Raw genomic sequence first — 19,063 nt, forward strand, 5'->3', positions numbered from 1 at the left:
CAGTATCACTATCTCTCTCTCCCAGAGAGCCTACCTTTTAACAAATATTAAAAAAAAAGAGAAACAAAGGGAAAATAATTAGACAAACCGACCAATTCAATTGTGTAGAGAGGGCTTCATTTTTCATCACCACCATCAGTAACATCTGACTTAATTCCACCAACAGGAAGATCTGCCCAGGAGCCCTGGATGGAGTAGCTTTTCCCATACAATCAGTCCTGCTTCCTTTTCTGCCAACCCTCCCTAGCAGCATTCAGGAAGAGGCTCTTCTGTAGAAGAGGCCTTCAATCCCCACTAACTTCCAACCATCTGCCACACAAAGAGCTGGCAAGCTAGCCTGCCCGAAGCACCAGGGCACCCTGAGGGAGACATAGGAGGCAGCAAGTGCCAAGCAAGAAGGCAAACCTACCACATTACCTTGATCAACATCTCCCCTCAGAATCAAAGGGAAACAGCTGAGGACACTGAACCCAAGAGCTTTTGGGAATAGCACTGCTTCTAGAACAGTGCCCTCAGCCATCATCCTTGTAAGACACAGCTTGGTCACTGCTTATGCAGGTGTTATAGTTACTTTAGACCAAGAAAAGAAAGTTCTTGCACTAAAGTCCTTGGCAGTGGCAGATGGTTTGAATCGAAACCAATATGATTTAAATGTAAATTTTTTGGAAGTGATATTTCAAAAGAGACAATAACATCTGATTTGCTGCTGCACACTAAGACCATAGAACTTTTCCATCTGATTTGAAGCTGAAACTTTCCATATGTGTTGTCTCCACCACTAGAATGTGAGCTTCTCAAAAGCAGAGACTGTCCTACATTTTCTGCTTGTATTTCCAACACTTAAAACAGCGGTAAGTGCTGAATAAGTGCTTTAATTTTTTATTGATTTACATTAAAATGTCTGAAAATATGTGCAGTTTTCCACACTGGTGGACTCCCCACTTCTGTAGAGGATTGGGATGATGTTGTCTTCTTATCTATTCTTTTAGGTCACTCTTGTTTTTTTGTAGTTTTGTAACATTCAATTTTGGTTTTGTGGTTATTGTTCTTTCTATCTACATAGTTGTAGCCATTGTGTATACTATTATGCTGGCTCTGCTTTCTTCACTCTGCATTAGTCCATGTCAGTATTCTCATGCCTGTCTGTATTCATCACATTTGTACTTGTTTATAGAACAGTATTATTCTGTTATATTTGTGTACCACACCTTGTTCAATCATTCCAAGGTGATAGGCATCTACTTTGTTTCCAAATTATTTGCCATCACAAAAAGTGCAGCTATAAATATTTTGGGGGCAAATGAGGGTTTTCTTCTTATAAATGAATTGATTGGGGTAAACATCTGGTGATGGAATCTCTAGGTGGAAGGGTATAGACATTTAGGTCACCTTAGTCCAAATTATTTTCTAAAATGTTTGTTCTGATTCACAGATTCATCAACAATGCATTAGTGAATCTATCTTTCCCCAATTTCTTCAACATTGACTATTTATCTTCTTTACCAATTTGCTGGGTGTGAAATGAAACTTTATTGTTATTATGATTTGTATTTCTCTTATTAATAGTGGTTTGGAGCATTCTACATGGTTACTAAAGGTATTTAATAGTGAAATTAAAAACCAGTATGTTTATTAATGGTTTGCAATTCTTCTTTTGACAACTGTCTGCTCATTTATCTGTTTGGGAATGGCTTTCAGTCACATACATACACATGTGTACATATATTGGGGCACCTAGGTGGTGCAGTGCCCAGAATGCAGGCCCAGAGTCAGGAAAACCTATCTTCCTGAGTTCAAATCTGGCCCTAGACGTTCACCAGCTTTATGACCCTGGACAAGCTACTCAATCCTGTTTGCCTCAGGAGAAGAAAATGGCAAACCATTCCAGTATCTTTGCAAAGGAAACCCCAAATGGGGTCAAGAAGAGTCAGATGTAACTGAAAATGACTGAACAACAATAAAATCTTTTTTTTTTAAAATATCTGCAGTTCTGATACAAAGATTTCACTAAAGTATATGTGGATTTCCTCCAATACCTTTGTGCTGTATATTCTTACTTTGCATCAAGAACTTGAGATTTATTCTGAACTTCAAGAGATGGTGGATTACTTTCTCTACAAAAACTCTTTGTTTCAATTCCAATTGTATCAATAATACCACTCCCACAAGTCTTTTTATTATAGCTACTATCCACTTGAATGCTACTGCTTTCACAAGGAATGAGACTGCTTTTTGCAAGAGGTGACGTGCATATATGAGAGCTTTCAATACTGAAAGCAATGCCTGTTGTAAATGCAGTCATTGGTAAACTCCCATTACAAACTGTATCCTTAACCCAAATGCTTTCTGCTACCTCTATAGGATCACCTACACCTATAGAGCTATTCTCCTTTCCATCTTCAATGTCTTACAATTCTTTCTCACAAGCACTGGATTGACCTTTTGTAATAGACATGGTAGTCACAATTAAATGTGTGCCATATCCAAAAGCATCCCCATCTAGCTGTCATGGATGTAGTCCAGCAGTATCCAATCATGATAAAGAGGAGTCTGTGGGAGTAACATTTTCTTTTTCTTCTTCTTCAGTATGATGCTCTAGAGTAAAAGGTATCTGAATGAATGAAGTATGGTAATAAGTACCTCCTTTGTATGTCCCAAGTCTCATAGGAGATGAATTTTTAATTAGAAAGCAGCCATCTATATAAGGATTTCTTGTACAGGAGTTGATAATCCATTAGATTTTGGCACATCAGGAGAATGAAAGGTAAACTTCCTTGGTTCAGATAGTGGTGTTTTTCCTACCTGAAAAGCAATTGGGGAGAATGTTGTTGAAGCAATAGTTGTAGTGGGTGCTGTGGAAATGTGGGACTTGTTATGCTTTCCATGCTATTTTTTCTTGTAACTCCCCAAATAGAATGGGAAAAAACTGGCCTGAGCTTGGTTTTTCCACAGGGCTCCTACAACTAACTGGTAGTGTACATATGCATATACATATTCATATACATATACATATACATATACACATATGTGTCTCTGTATATATGTATAGGGGTGTGTGTGTGTGGGTGTGGGTGTGGTGTGTGTGTGTGTGTGTGTATGCACACCATCACTTCAAAATAACTTTCATTTTAATCCTATTTTGTGTGGTACTAATCAATGGATAAAATCATATAAAAGAAAAACAACGCTAAAAAAAACAGTTTGGATTAGTGCAGTGACTAAGTTTGATTCCAGATAACTAATGCTGAAATAGCTCTTCTTCTTTGGCAGATCATTGGCACAGAATAATGCATATGTCATAATACATGGCTGATGTGTCAGCTTGTTTTTCATGTCTATTTTTTTTTTGTCGTAACAGAGGGTTCTCTGGGGGGGCAGCATTCTTTGAAAAGTGAAAGTCATATAATCATACACACCACAAAATATCAAGAATATAAATATCGGTGATAGTTTTCTTATATATATATAATTGTTAAAAGGCATAAGAAAAATGAATCAATTTATATTCATATACATGCAAGTCATTCCTTTGGGTTAAGCATTGTAATCTTATAAAATGCAAATATTCCAGGGGAACAGTAAAGCTACATAAGCTTCCAAAGCTCTTATGGCTTGAATTAGTTTTCTGCACTCTTTATAAAATGATAACTGAGAGCAGGTTGATTAGAGAAAGGAAGGGAAAGGCACAAAATATACAACATAGCCCAGGGGGTTGGAAGCCTGTAAGATTTTGCACAAACAAAACCAATATAGACAATTTTAGAAGGAAAGCAGAAAGCTAGGGAAACAATCTTTACTTCAGTTGTATCTGATAAATGCCTCATTTCTCAAATATAGAGAACTGAGTCATTTTTATGAGAATACAAGTCTCCCCTCAATTGATAAATGATCAAATGATATGAACAGGTAATTTTCAGATGAAGTAATCAAAACTATCTATGATCATATGACAAAAAATGCCCTAAATTACTATTGATTATAGAAATGCAAATTAAAACAACTCTAAGGTGCAACCTCAAACTTATCAGATAGGTTAATATGTCAGAAAAGAAAAAATAAATAAATGTTGGATGGAATGTGGGGAAATTGGGACACTAATACATTGTTGGTAAAGTTGTGAACTGATCCAACCATTATGGAGAGCAATTTAGAATTGTTCCCAAAGGGCAATCAAACTGTTCATATCCTTTCACCCAGGAATACAACTACTAGGTCTGTATTTCTTTCTTTTAAAAAAATGTGTATTTTATTTAATCAGTTTTCATATTCTAAATGCTTGAGGGATAGAGCATTGCTTGGATCCTGTGTCCAATGGCCTTGGCAGGAAGATTGCTTCTGAACTTGGCTCAAACCATTCCACTATTTCAATGAGCTTGAGTAACTTTTCCCCAGATAACTCTTGTTCTGTTTGGTTTCCCACTAGGAGTCAGTGTCGTTTTTGGCTTTGTATACATAAGCACACGTCTTGCCCACATAGAATTCAGTTTCATCTCAAGCATAGACTCCTTCAATTTTCAGAAGAGCTGCATGTTCCCTCCAGTTTCAAAGGCCTCGCTTGTAGCCAGCAAAAATGGCCTTGGACCACAGTCTCCCAAATAATTTGCTGTTCTAGAAGTCCTGTTTCCAGCAGGCCTCCCCAGCTCCAAGATGGGGGAAAAACCTAGGTCTGTATTTAAAAGAGATTTTTTTAAAATGTAGGGAGAAGACACATAGGTAGAAAAACACTTTTAGCAGCTCTTTTTGTGGTGTCAAAGAATTGGAAATGGAGGGGATGCCCATCAATTGGGAATAGTTGAACAAGTTGTAGTATATCATTGTAATAACTGTAATGGAATGCTGTTATGCTATAAGAAACAACAAGCAAGATTGTGTTAGAAAAATATGGAATGACTTATATGAACTGATGCAAAATGAAGTGTGCAGAACCAGGAGAACATTGTACACAGCAACAGCAAAACTACATTGATGAATTGTAGATGACTTAGTTATTCTCATCAATCAATGATCTAAGACAAATCTAAATAACTCAAGGTAAAAAATGCTATCCACCTCTAGATCAGAAAGTAATGGCATCTTAATGTAAATCAAAGTATAGCATTTTTCATTTTTTTTCTTGTTTTTTTCTCTTTTTTTGGTCTTTGTTTTCTTTCACCGTATGACTAATTTGGAAATATGTATTACATGGTTGCATATGTGTATCCTATATAAAATTACTATCTAAGTAGAAAGGAGGGGAGGAAAGGAGGGAGGAAGACAATATGGAAATCAAAAATTTTTTTAAAATGTTAAAAATTGTTTTACAGAAGCGGAGCCAAGATGGCAGAGTGAAAGCAGTTACTTGCTTGCGCTCTCCTCCAAACCCCTCCAAATACTCATAAAAAATGGCTCTAAACAAATTCTGAAGCAGGAGAACCCACAAAAAGGCAGAGTGACACAAATTTCCAGCCCAAGACAACCTGGATGGTTGATCAGAAAGGTATATAGTGCAGTGCTGGGAGAACAGTGCAGCACAGCATAGCAAACCTGAAGCAGGCCTCAGAGGATTGAATCGCAGGCAGCTGTGGAGGTTTCTAGACTTCTCAATCCACAAAATGCCAAAGACAACTTAGAAAGCAAATGGGAAAAGTCTGTTTCTGGCTGTGGTGCTGAGAGAGGAAGGTGGGGTCTCAGGTCCAGTTCCACAAGGGTGTGGCCCTGTGTGGGGCAGTTGCTTCCCAAGCTTGGGGCCCATAGACTGAGGGGGAATCCAGTGGCTGATCAGAGAGGGATTGCAGGGATCTCTTTGCCTGTGCTGAGGCAGGAACCTCTTGCTTTGCCCATGTTTGGATTGGGGGGTCACAGTTCCGGGCAGCAGTGCTGAGGAGAGGAGGAGCGTTGGTGTGGTGGAGCTTGTAGTGGCTGTAGAGAGGAACTCCTCCTCATAGTTACAGAACAGAAAGAAGTACTTGTGGTCACAGGCCAGGAAAGGAGTAAACAACTCACCCCTTATTATACCACCACCTTGGAAGAACTGAAAATTTACAGGTCCCTACAAGTATCTCTGAAAACAGCTGTACAAACCCATGAAGTTTGGGACAGTACATTCTACACTTCGGAAGCAGATTCGCACCTTAACAAACAGTTTAAAACTCAAGTAATTGGCCGGGATCATGAGCAAGCAGTGAAAAAAGAGGCCGACTATATTATCTTATTTTGGTGACAAAGATGATCAAAATATACAACGAGAAGAAAACAACAAAGTCAAAGCTCCTACATCCAAAGCCTCCAAGAAACATATGAATCAATTAATCCCAGGCATTGGAAGAGCTCAAAAGAGGTATTGAGAAATAAGTAAGGGAAGTAGAGGAAAAACTGGGAAGAGAAATGAGAGTATTGCAAGAAAATCACGAAAAACAAATCAACAGCTTGCTAAAGGAGACCCAAAAAAATACTGAAGAAAATAACACCTTAAAAAATAGCCTAACCCAGATGGCAAAAGATGTCCAAAAAGCCGATGAGGAGAAGAATGCCCTGAAAAGAAAAATTGGCTAAATGGAAAAGGAAGTCCAAAAGATTACTGAAGAAAATACTTCCTTAAAAATTAGATTAGAGCAGTTGAAAGCTAGTGACTTTATGAGAAATCAAGACACTGTAAAATAAATCCAAAAGAATGAAAAACTAGAAAACAATGTGAAATATCTCATTGGAAATACAACTGATCTGGAAAATAGATCCAGGAGAGAGTTTAAAAATTACCGGACTATCTGAAAACCATGATCAAAAAAAGAGCCTAGACGTCATCTTTCAAAAAATTATCAAGGAAAACTGACCTGATATATTAGAACCAGAGGGCAAAATAGAAATGAAAGAATCCACAGATCTCCTGAAAGAGATCCCCAAAGGAAAACTCCTAGGAATATTAGCCAAATTCCAGAATTCCCAGGTCAAAGAGAAAATATTCCAAGCTGCCAGAAGGAAGAAATTCAAGTAATGTGGAAACACAATCAGGATAACACAAGAGTTAGCAGCTTCCACATTAAAGGACCATCAGGCATGGAATATAATATTCTGAAGGGCAAAGGAGATAGGATTACAATCAAGCCTCACCTACTCAGCAAAACTGAGGATAATCCTTCAGGGGAAAAAATGGTCATTCAGTGAAACAGAGGACTTGCAAGCATTCTTGATGAAAAGACCTGAGCTGAATAGAAAATTTGACTGTCAAATACAGGACTCCAGTGGAACATGAAGAGGTAAACAGGAAAGAGAAATCATAAGAGACTTATCAAGATTGAACTGTTTACATTCCTGCATGGAAAGATGATATTTATAACTCATGAGACCTTTGTCACTATTAGAGTAGTTGGAGGAAAAAATTGCATGCATAGATAGATAGATAGACAGAGGGCACAGGATGAGTTGAAGATTAAGGGCTCATATCTGGAGAATAAAATTAAGGGTTGAGAGAGGATTTTACTCAGAGAAGAAGAAAGGGAGAGGTAGAATGGGGTAAATTATCTCACACAAAAAATGAAAAGAAATATCTCTTGGAGTGGAGGGGAAACGGGGGACGGTGAGAGGGAATGAGTGAATCTTATTCTCATAGGATTTGGCTTAAGGAGGGAATAACATACACATTGAATTGGATATCGAAAGCTGACTTACCCTACAGGAAAATAGGGGGAGAAGGGGACAAGAGAGCAGGGGGGATGATAGAGAGTAGGGCAGATCTGGAAAGGGGGAAATCAGAGGTAAATACTTCTGAGGAGGTACACGGTCAAAAGAAAGAATAGAATAAATGGCAGGGCAGAATAGGATTAAGGGAAATAGAGTTCGTTTTTCACATCATGTCTACTACAAAGTGTTTTGAGTAACTGCACACGTACAACCTATATTGAGTTGCTTGCCTTATCAATGAGGGTGGATGGGGAGGGAGGAAGAGAGAAAATTTGAAACCTAAAGTTTTAAAAACATATGTTTTAAAAAATGTTTTTACATGCTACTGGGAAATAAAAAATACAGGAAATGGCATATAGAAATCTACCCTGCCCTACAGGAAAATAGAAGGGGAAAGAGATAAGAGAAGGGGGGAGAGATAGAAGTGAGGACAGAGTAGGGGAAGGGATATTGAGAATGCATACCATCTTGGGGTGGGGGAAGAGGTGAGATGGGGTGAAAATTTGGAACTCAAAAATTTGTGGAAGTGAATGTTGAAAACTAAAAATAAATAAATTTATATTAAAAGAAGGAAAAAAATTGTTTTACATGCACTTTTGAAAAATGTAATTTTTTTAAATTCTTTTTTTTTAGGCATTTGGGGTTAAGTGATTTGCCCAAGGTCATACAGCTAGTAAGTGAGGCCAGATTTGAACTCAGGTCCTTCTGTCTCCAGTACTGGCGTTCTGTCCACTGTGCCACCTAGCTGCCCTCAAAAAAGGTAATTTCTTTAAAAGCATCTAAGGACTAAACTTGTTTTCTACAACCTTTGCATTTAAACTTTGACAACAATAGCACCAAAGAAAAAGTATTTCCTGCTCATGGAGAAGTCTTTAGCTGGAATCTCTTGTTCAAATTCTCAAATGCTACCTTTGATATAAGGACGTTCTTGATCCCTTTCCATCACTTCCAGTTGTTAATACTCTACTCAGGAAATTGCTTTTTAATGATTTTGCTTAGACTTTGCATTTATTCATCTCTGTACAATATCTTCCCCCTGCAGAAACTGATTGAGGGGAAGGACTACTTTGATTGTTGTCTTTGTGTCTTCACCTTCTAGCACATTGTCAAGTGAACAGTGGTTACTTAATGCTCTTTGAATTAAGTTGACTTGAATGCTAACAATAGGTTTTTCTTCTCTTTTCTTTTCTTTTTTTTTTAACCAAATTGAAACATGATGATTTACTGTTTAGAATACCAGATAGCTTTCTTATAGGAAATGATTTCATTATTGCACTGAGCAAAGTCCAAGAGCTGTCAGGTTCTTTGAGGTATACTTTCAGATTATATACATTATTTTTTAAAAAGCTAGTGTTAAAATACTGTTTTAAGAAATGCTAATACAACAAGAATGTTTACTTGCCTACATTGTTGAAAATGATAGCTACATAGAATTTAAGAGGTTTCTATTACACAAGAACAGATGGAAGGCTTGGGTCAAAAATCAGTGCTAGGAATAGGCAAACTGGTAAATGCCAAAATTCAATGACAAGAATAGGAAAACTGTTAAAAATTACTAAAGACAGGAGTGCACATTGTATGCTGCTGAAGATAGGTGATATCCGAACTTATTCTCTGATCCACGTGAAGAAATCAATGTGACAGGAAAAAAAAGATTTTCCTTTCCCCCACCCCAGAATCGTTGTAAGATGGCATAAACACAGATTTAGTGAATTGAATGAATGACTAAATATAATCCTATTTGTGTAGAAGCATGGTGTAGTAAAGATAGAGAGCTGTTGACAGATTCAGGAAGACCTGGATTCAAGTCCATCTTCTGACTCATACTGGTTGTATAGTCTTGGCAAATCACTTTAACTTCCATTTTTCTCAGTTTCCTCAACTGTAGAGGGCTATATAGGACCTACCTTCTAAGGTTCTTATGAGGACCAAATGAATTACTAAATTTATGTGTTTATTACAATGCCTAGCACATAGCAGGTGCTTAACAAACATATACACTATTTCCCTTTCCTTTTACTCAAAGTTCTTTAGGCAACTTTCTAAAATAAGTTGCACAGAAAGTGTTGGACTGCAATGATAAAGGGTGTTTTCTGAATATAACTTCCCTTAGCTTAGCCATGAACTAATAGAGTTATGGTACATTTTAAAATATTAAGTCCCTGATACTCATATCATATCTGATATTGGGCAACACAGAACTAAAAGCAAATATGACCCCCAGTTTGTTGTTCTGAAATATGCAAATGCACATGAAAAATGATTTTAATTTCTTATTTGATTATTCCAACAATTATTTTAACAAATAACTCTTTTTATATGTACCTATGTCTCTTAGGAAATTATTTCAATGAGTTTTATATCTTTAAACCAAAAAACCAAAAAATACACATTTCCCAAATTCCCAAGTAGTCCCATTCTTAGTATGAAACAAAATAAAACAAAAATCAATGCACACAAAATAACCTGGGAATTGTGGTTTCTTTTAGGAAATTTTCTTTGTCACTATTAGTTTTCCAGGATCATAAATTTAAAGTTAAGAAAAGTTTCAGATGTCATCTAGTCCAAATCCTTCATTTAGTAAGGAGGAATCTAATAGGTCAAATGACTAATCAAAAAAGAATAAGTGAGTTGCTGCAAAGGGTGACTTTTTCACTATTCTTGCTTATTAAGCAAACACTTTTCACATTAGAAATGTATAACTATAAAGATATTGGTCATCATAATTATTGTGTAGCAGAGCTGGGATTTAAATACAGGTGTTCTGCCTCCAGATTCAGAGCTCTTTCTCATGTCTTTATAATTCAAATAATATTTACCATTCCCTTAATTCTATTCCATAGCAATTGTATGCATTAATCATATGGAATTCATTTAAAGTTGTAGGATATCAGAAACTAACATGATGAAAATGCTCAAGAAAAAATTGTGTTAATATGTTTGAATTTGGAAATATTTAAAGTTGTGAAAAAGTACCATAGTGTTCTCCTCCAAGTGGAAATTACTGGAGAGAGTGAAGTAAACATGAAAGCTGAAGAAGGCCAAAATCTGAAAGTTGAACAAGTCCCCTGGTTACCAAATGTCATCTTTTCTGACTAGAAAGGAAGAATCCGTTTTCACCCTCCACAATTAGGAGATTCACACTGAAATGCTATTTGCTCACATATCCTAGGGCTCTGTATTTCTCCTTCAGTACATACACTAAAAGGAAATATAGCCGACAGATTTTATGAGTCAGACCTACACTTCGATATTGGTGTTTGATTTTATTTATATGATGTATCATGACCAACTTTATTCAATTATCTATCTATCATCTATCTATCTATCTATCTATCTATCTATCTATCTATCTATCTATCTATCTATTATCTTAGTGCAATCCTAACTTATTTACAATTTATTTGGCCACTCCAGTCTTCATTACTGTTGATTATCATGTAGCAGTCTGTTTTCTATAAATAATGCTATAAAGATGCTTCTATGTCTTCAGTAATACTTTTAAAAACCAAAAGTTAAAGTTGGATAGTCATTAATCCACATTCAGTAATGGATTACCTAACTGAAAAAGGGCTCTTGTTGTAGTTACTTGAAATGAAAGTCACAACATGACCTTTTTTAATTCTTCTGTGTAACAGAATATGAAGATTGACTTGTTTTTATTGTAAAATCTGGAAAAGCCTTAATATGCACCATAATTTTTGCAATGTAGTCAAGAATGAAGGACAAATCATAAAATGGTTAGAATTTATACATTTGCATCCATTGATACGCCTTAATTTGAGAAAAATATATTTTATTTTGCAGTAATAGTGGTAGTGGTGGTAGTAGTAGTGGTAGTAGTAGCAGTAGTAGTAGTAGTAGTAGTAGTAGTAGTAGTAGTAGTAGTAGTAGTAGTAGTAGTGGTGGTGGTGGTAGTAGTTGTTATCATAGTAGTCATAGTAGTAGTCATAGTCATAGCCATACTAGTACCAGTAGTTGTTTACAACACTAGCAGCTATGATATTTTTTATTTCCAACTTTTGGATGGAATTCAGTTAGAAAATAGTCTTGTGATAAGTGGCTATCCTACTATCGTTCTTTTACATCTAGTTTACTATGGATTATTGTATAGGAAGGTAAAGCAACTATTTCTGTTGATGAGTAAAAGTAATGAAATATAAGATTACCTTCAGCAGGATTATTCAAATCATGATTGATACAATTCCAGTAGCAGATAGGATAATGTGGATATGTACCTTATCCAATTTCAATGTGATTTTGATCTCCTCTAGAGAACTATATTTTGAAAGTTTTCCATTCCATTTACCTTGAATATTATAAGTATTTGGTATGGTGATATCAATTAAAACATCACTTCTAAATGTTTACATATTAATGTTATATCCTGGTGATTATGGGCATCAGTTTGTTGTGTAATAATGGCCTCATTCCATTAAAGCTCATTGGTTTAATTTCCAGGTTATCTTAAAATCTGTATCTATAATATGGAGATTTGTCATATGCTGGTATATGAAAGATAGTAAGCCTTTAGTACTAGGTTGTGTCTTGTTATTTATTCAATAAGTTCTATGGGTTTTGTTTTTGTTTGTTACATATTTACAGCTTTTTATATTATTGCCTTCAACTTCCTAGAAGGATTGATGGGCAAATCATTTAATCTATCTCATCTTGAGTTTTCTCAAATTCTCTGTTGGTTGTCATTCATCCTCAAAGAGGACCAAAATGATATCATTATGTTGGAGGCAAGGTACAGTCTGTCCGACTGTGGCTGATTAGAAAATTATGAGCTTGGAATGCTCTACCACAATTTCAGCACAAATAGTCCTTATGAACATTTGGAGTAAAGATGACTTTAAATTTGTGCATCTCATTTTTTTGTAGCTAGTGCAATTCTGTTTTGCTCATAGAGCACAATTCATTATCTTCTTTGATGCAGGCATGCCATGCTAAGCAGTCCTTTGCCAGTGTCTTTCATGTCTCACAATTGCTTGCAAAATTTTTGGAAAGACCTTGAGAGTGTACTTGTATCATTTCTTCTGATCACTGTGAGCACTTGCCTTGTATGAGTTCTCCATAAAATAGTCTTTTAGGAAAATGTACTTTTGACATTCAAACAATGTGGGCTGTCTATCAGAGTTGTGCCCTCTGTAGTAGAGTTTGAATGGTTTAATGGGGCTAATACTACTCGTAGGACCTACCTAACAAGATTCTTGAGAAGATTGACTACAATTACACACACACACACACACACACACACACACAAACACACAAAGAAATATGTGTATATGTGTGTGAAATGCTTTTGAATCTTTACTGCATTATAAAAATGTAAATTACGTCTGTTAATTCCAAAAACAGATCTCTACATTTTTAACCTGTTTATTATATAATGTGAGAAACTTTGTTAATCATATTGCTCTATTTTGAGCAGGGAGTCTTCATTTTATTATATCTACTTTATAGTATCAGTTTGGTAAATATTTTGTATTTAAGATATTTCTGAGACCTTTTACTGTCCATTTTAGAGTTGATTAGTAATTGCATAGGTGCAAATTGCTTTAAACATGCTTTTCTCTTTGAGCTGTGAGTTTAGATTGTTAGTAGGCTTCATGTCCTATCCAGCCAAATATGTAGGTCATCTTACCATCTATCTGCCACTGCCAATTTTCACAGACCTCCCCCATTTTCTGCCTGCCCCAATGACAGCATTCTTTCCTGGTCACTACTCACCTATATAGATTATTTACCCCACTAGATTGGAAGCTTCTTAAGGAAAGGATCTCTCTCTCTCTCTCTCTCTTTCTTTCTTTCTCTCCATTGTTTTTTCTTTTTTTTCTGATTCATTGATTTGTTTAGTAAGCATCTTGACATACACAGCCATGGCTCTCATCTTGATAGCTTACTGACTTGATATTTCCTGTCTGGGGAATACCAAAGGTTTTCTAAGAATCATATTTAATGACTGATTTAATTTATTCTCTGGATTCAAACAAATACACTAAATCTATTTCTATTTTTCACAAATAGCATGGTATGCAGACAGATGGTAAGTGAAGTCTAGAATTGAAAAGAAGAAAAGGAGTAGACCATATTGTATTTGGAAGAATGTAAAGCACATTTTTATTAACAAATAAATTTATTTTTTTTTAATTTTCAACTTTCACTTGCATAAGATTTTGAGTTCTAGATTTTCTCCCCCTTCCCCAAGACAGCATGAAATCTGAAATAGGCTCTCTATATACATTTATATTAAACATACTTGCACATTAGTCATGTGGTAAAGAAGAATTAGAACCAATGGCAGGGACAATGAGAAAGAAGAAACAAAAAGCTAACAAACAAACAAACAAACAAAAAGCAAATATTATGCTTAGATCTGCATTCACACTCCAAAGTGCTTTTTCTAGATATGGATAGCATTTTCTATCATGAGTCTTTTGGAATTGCCTTATATCCTTGCATTGCTGAGAAGGGCTAAGTCTATAAAAGTTAGTAATCAAATAATTTGGCTGTTACTGTTTACAGTGTTCTGCTGGTTCTGTTCATTTCACTCAGCATCAGTTCATGTAAGTCTTTCTAGGTTTTTCTGAAGTCTACCTGCTTATCATTTCCTATGGAATAATAGCATTCCATTACATTCATATACCACAACTTGTTTAGCCATTCCCCAGTTGATGGGCATCCCCTTAATTTTCAATTCTTCACCACTACAAAAAGAGCTGCTATAAATATTTTTGTACATGTGGGCCTTTTCCCCCCTTTTTTATAATTTCTTTGGGATACAAAACTAGATGTGGTATTGCTGGGTAAAAAGGGCATGCATGGTTTTGTAGCCCTTTAGGCATAGTTCCAAATTGTTCTCCATAAAGTTTGGATCAGTTCACAACTCTACCAACAATGCATGAGTGTTCTAATTTTCCCACATCTTCTCCAACAATTATCAGTTTCCTGTTTCCTCATGTTGGTCAATCTGATTAGTATGATAGTCAATCTGGTACCTCAGAGTTGTTTTGATTTGTATTTCTCTAAGGAATAGTGATTTAGAGCATTTTTATATGTCTATAGATAGCTTTAATTTCTTAAGCTGAAAACTGCCTGTTCATATCCTTTGACAATTTGCCAGTTGGGGAATTTGACTCATTTCTGTATATATTTCAAAAATGTAGCCTTTATCAGAGACACTGGCTGTAAAAATTGTTTCCCAATTTTCTGCTTCCCTTCGAATCTTGCCTGCATTGGCTTTGTTTGTGCAAAACTTTTCAACTGCATATGCATGTACATATACATATACATATACATACACATACACATACACATACACATACATATAATATACATATACATATACATATACATATACATATACATATACATATACATATACATATACATATACATATACATATACATACATAATTGCATAATTGGTCATAAATACTTCCATTCTCCATAAATCTACCAAACAAACTATTCCTTACTCTTCTAGTGTTTCATTTTTGGTTTTTTTTATGTTATCACCCTTTATTTTTAAATTATATACCCATTTATTCAGCTTATTTTGGTATAGGGTATAAGATGTTGTCCTACACCTAGTTTCTGCCATAGTATTTTCCATTTTTCCCAGCAGCTTTTGTTAAATAGTGAGTTCTTATCCCAGACGCTGGAATCTTTGGGTTTATCAAACACTAGAATACTATTACCATTGACTACTGTGTCGTGTGTACCTAATCTATTCCACAGACCACCATGATATTTCTTAGCTGGTATCAAGTAGTTTTGATGATTACTTCTTTATAATACAATTTAAGATCTTTTATGGCTGGGTCATCTTCCCTTGAATTTATTTTTATTAATTCCTTTGATGTTCTATATCTTTTGTTTTTCCAGATGAATTTTGTTAATATTTTTTCTTGCTGTATAAAATATTTTTAGGTAGTTTGATTTATATGGCATTGAAAAAGTAAATTAATTTAGGTGGAATTGTCATATTTATTACATTAGTTTGCCCTACCCATGGGCAACTGACATTTTTCCAGGTATTTAGATCTGACTTTATTTGATTTGAAATTATGTTCGTATAATTCCTGGGTTTGTTTTGACAAATAGATACCCAAGTATTTTATAATGTCTACAGCAACTTTCAGTGGAATTTCTCTTTCTATCTCTTGCTATTGAGCTTAAATGCTGATGATTTGTGTGTGTTTATTTTATATCCTGCAACTTTGCTAAAATTGTTTATTATTTCAAGTATTTTTGATTCTCTACAATTCTCTAAGCATACCATCATATCATCTGCAGAGAGATAGCTTTGTTTCTTCTTTGCCTATTCTAATACCTTCAGATTCTTTTGCTTCTATTATTGTTAAGTTAATATTTCTAGTACAATACTGAATAACAGTGGTGACAATGGACATCCTTGTTTCACCCCCAATCTTCTTGGAAATACTTCTAGCTTATGCCCATTGCATATAAAGTTTGCTTATGCTTTTACATAGATGCTGCTTATCTTTTTTAAAGAACACTTCATGTCTTCCATGTAGGATAACATGTTGTTGTTGTTGTTTTCCTTTCTTGTTTACTTTGTTATGCTTCTCTTGAGTCTTCAATTTCAAGATCAAATTTTCTGTTGAGCTCTTGTCTTTTTATCAGAAAAGCTTGGAAGTCCCCTATTTCACTGAATTTCCATCTCCTCCCCTGAAAAATTATGCTCAGTTTTACTGAGTAGTTGTTTCTTGGTTGCAATCCAAGCTCCTTTGCCTTACAGAATATTGTATTCCATGCACTCCAGTCTTTTAATGTAGAAACTGCAAGGTCTTGCATAATCCTGACTATGGTTCCATGATATTCACAATGTTTTTTTTTTTTTTTCTGGCTACTTGCTGTATTTTCTCCTTGCCCTGATAATTCTGGCATTTGGTCACAATAGCCCTTGGCATTTTCATTTTGGGATCTCTGTCAGGAGGTGATTGGTGGATTCCGTTCATGATCATTTTACCCTCTGGTTCTAGAACCTCAGGGCAGCTTTACTTGATGATTTTTTGAAAGATGCTGGCTCTTTTTTTTTTTATTGTGGTTTTCTGAGCTGGAGTCTGCTGGTTCCCTGGTTGTGCCAAGGCACATGGGGGTTGTGGAGCTTGCCTGCCCTTCCATCTTGGGGCTCAAGATCTCCCATTGGTTTGATCATGTAGAGTTTGCCACTGACTTGCCAGAATACCTCCTGCTCTATACTGTTCTCCTTCCACCAGAGTGAGAAGTACCTTCCCATTCATCCCCCAAGCCTCCCACAATAAATAAATAAGCAAACAAACAAATGAATGAATGAATGAATGAATAAATAAATGAACTAATTGATTAATTAATGGATGGAAAAATAAATAATAAATGAATGAATGGATGAGTGAGCAGATAAATAAAAAAAGAATGAATAAATAAGTAGATAAATAAATAAATAAAACCTGCCACATCCCATATTTCTACTGACTCTGCCATTCCAAGATTTTTCCTGGGGCAATATTTTCTGGGTTTCTAGAGGTCAACCAGGAGGGAGAGCAAGTCACTGCTTACTCCACCATCTTGGCTTCTGGAAATCAATAAAAGCCCTCTCTATTATCCAAGGCTATTACCTGATGCAGATCCCTGTTCTTTCAAATATGATATTGGGATAGCATTGCTGAGTAACTGTAAAACATAGATCAGCAAAATTCATGAAAAATTTAACTATAAATGACCCAACAGGTATTTGAGAATTGAATATTGGGTACAGGTTATTTGTAGAATATTGGCAAAGATAGGTTGAATGGAAAAAAATTACCAAAAGAACCTCAACAGAACACTAAAAACTAAAATTCTCATTCATGGCAAGTATAATAAGAAGAGGTGGAACAGTGATGTGGTGACTAGGCAACAACTACTTTGACACAAGGCTACAGATAGCTGTTACTTGAAGCTTTATGTCAAGAAAAGCTCAATATAGTACAGCTATCTATTAAATACTAAAGAACTTAGCAGATGGTCTCTAGAATGTTATGTATATTCCTTACAGATAATAAATTTAAGGGCAAAAGATAAGATTCACGAAGAAGGAGAAAGTTTAGATAATTGAAAATCTGTAAAATTTCGTTTTTTTTTTTTTATTCCCTATCAATTTAGGAAAATCTCAGTACACAGTTATTTGATTGATAAAGGGCACATTAGGCATATGATCCAGAAGTAATTTCAATGCAGAATGAGGTGAAAGTGACTTTAAATGTGGAGAATAACTTTTCCATCAAGATGTTATTCAACCAGTAGTCAATGGTGAATTTTGATAAGGAAAGACAGGTTTTAGCCTCATTTTTTCAAAAATCCATGGACAATGTTAAATCAAAATTTTCATATATAGTTAAGCCTAGAAAAGTCCATTAATTTGTGCTTTGAGACAGTCCTTTGGGTCTGGCTTCCATAAATTAAAATTCATGAACAAGTGAATTGGATTTAAGGGAGGGACGGCTGTGCAAAGTTACCAGCCTTACTCTCTCCTCTGGAGCCATCTGGTTCCAGTGGAAAGATATCGATCAGGATGACTGGAGATGGCCCTGGATGCAGTGGGAGACCTTGGCCTTTTTAATGTAGGGTCTTTCCAAGGTCTCAGTTTGACTGAGGCATTGCCCATTCAGTGATTAAGGCAAGGTAAGAAATGAGGAAAGAATGGCCTCTTTTACCTAGTCAAAAAAAATATCAATCTGAGAGGGAAAACACTCAACGTTTCTGGCTGAAACAGAAACAATTGCTATTTACATTTACTCTGAGCCAGCAGGCCCCAAACAATGACCAAGTAAGGTTTGGGCTGGGACCTATTGGTGGCCAATTAGTGAGAGCCAGAGTGATTTGGGATTAAGGCATGGTCTTAAAGAAAGAAATCTAGCCAGTAAACCCCAAGATATCTTGGAAAATTTCAGTGATCAAAATTTGCATTCCTTTGGATAGAGTACTCATAGGTAAAGGATACTGTATGTGGACAGAGGGAGAGAAGGGAAGAAAAGATGGAAGGAGGAAGGAAGGAAGGAAAGAAGGAAGGAAGGAAGGAAGGAAGGAAGGAAGGAAGGAAGGAAGGAAGGAAGGAAGGAAGGAAGGAAGGAAGGAAGGAGCTGCACTGTCCAACTGGAGCTGGCTAGTTGGGTGTGCAGTGGGGCAGCTCCTACTGTGAAAAGCTAACAAGAAGCTAAAATAATCATGAGTAGAAAGAGACTTTTGTGCTTGAAAATTTGTGCTATTAAAATAATGTGCCTAACTTTTAATTCACAACCTCACTGAATCATTCATTGGAAAATTTTCATATTTCAATTTGTTTAAATAACTTGTCTTCCAAACTTCTGAACTATGATACTCTAATTGTAACCAGATATATTAAAATTGCATTTTTTAT

At 35.7% G+C, this 19,063-nt stretch overlaps 2 pseudogenes; both read right to left on the reverse strand.

Annotated features, from left to right (window-relative positions):
• Positions 1 to 253: 253 nt before the first annotated feature.
• On the reverse strand, positions 254 to 3,333 carry LOC110217933 (protein aurora borealis pseudogene; annotated as a pseudogene).
• Positions 3,334 to 4,268: 935 nt separating this feature from the next.
• The window catches only part of LOC110217934 (large ribosomal subunit protein eL33 pseudogene), a 29,228-nt pseudogene continuing 14,433 nt past the window's right edge, over positions 4,269 to 19,063 (reverse strand).

The sequence above is a fragment of the Phascolarctos cinereus genome, unplaced genomic scaffold (genome assembly GCF_003287225.1).
Source record: "Phascolarctos cinereus isolate Bilbo 61053 unplaced genomic scaffold, phaCin_HiC Scaffold_5;HRSCAF=322, whole genome shotgun sequence".
In the NCBI taxonomy this organism is placed as follows: domain Eukaryota; kingdom Metazoa; phylum Chordata; class Mammalia; order Diprotodontia; family Phascolarctidae; genus Phascolarctos; species Phascolarctos cinereus.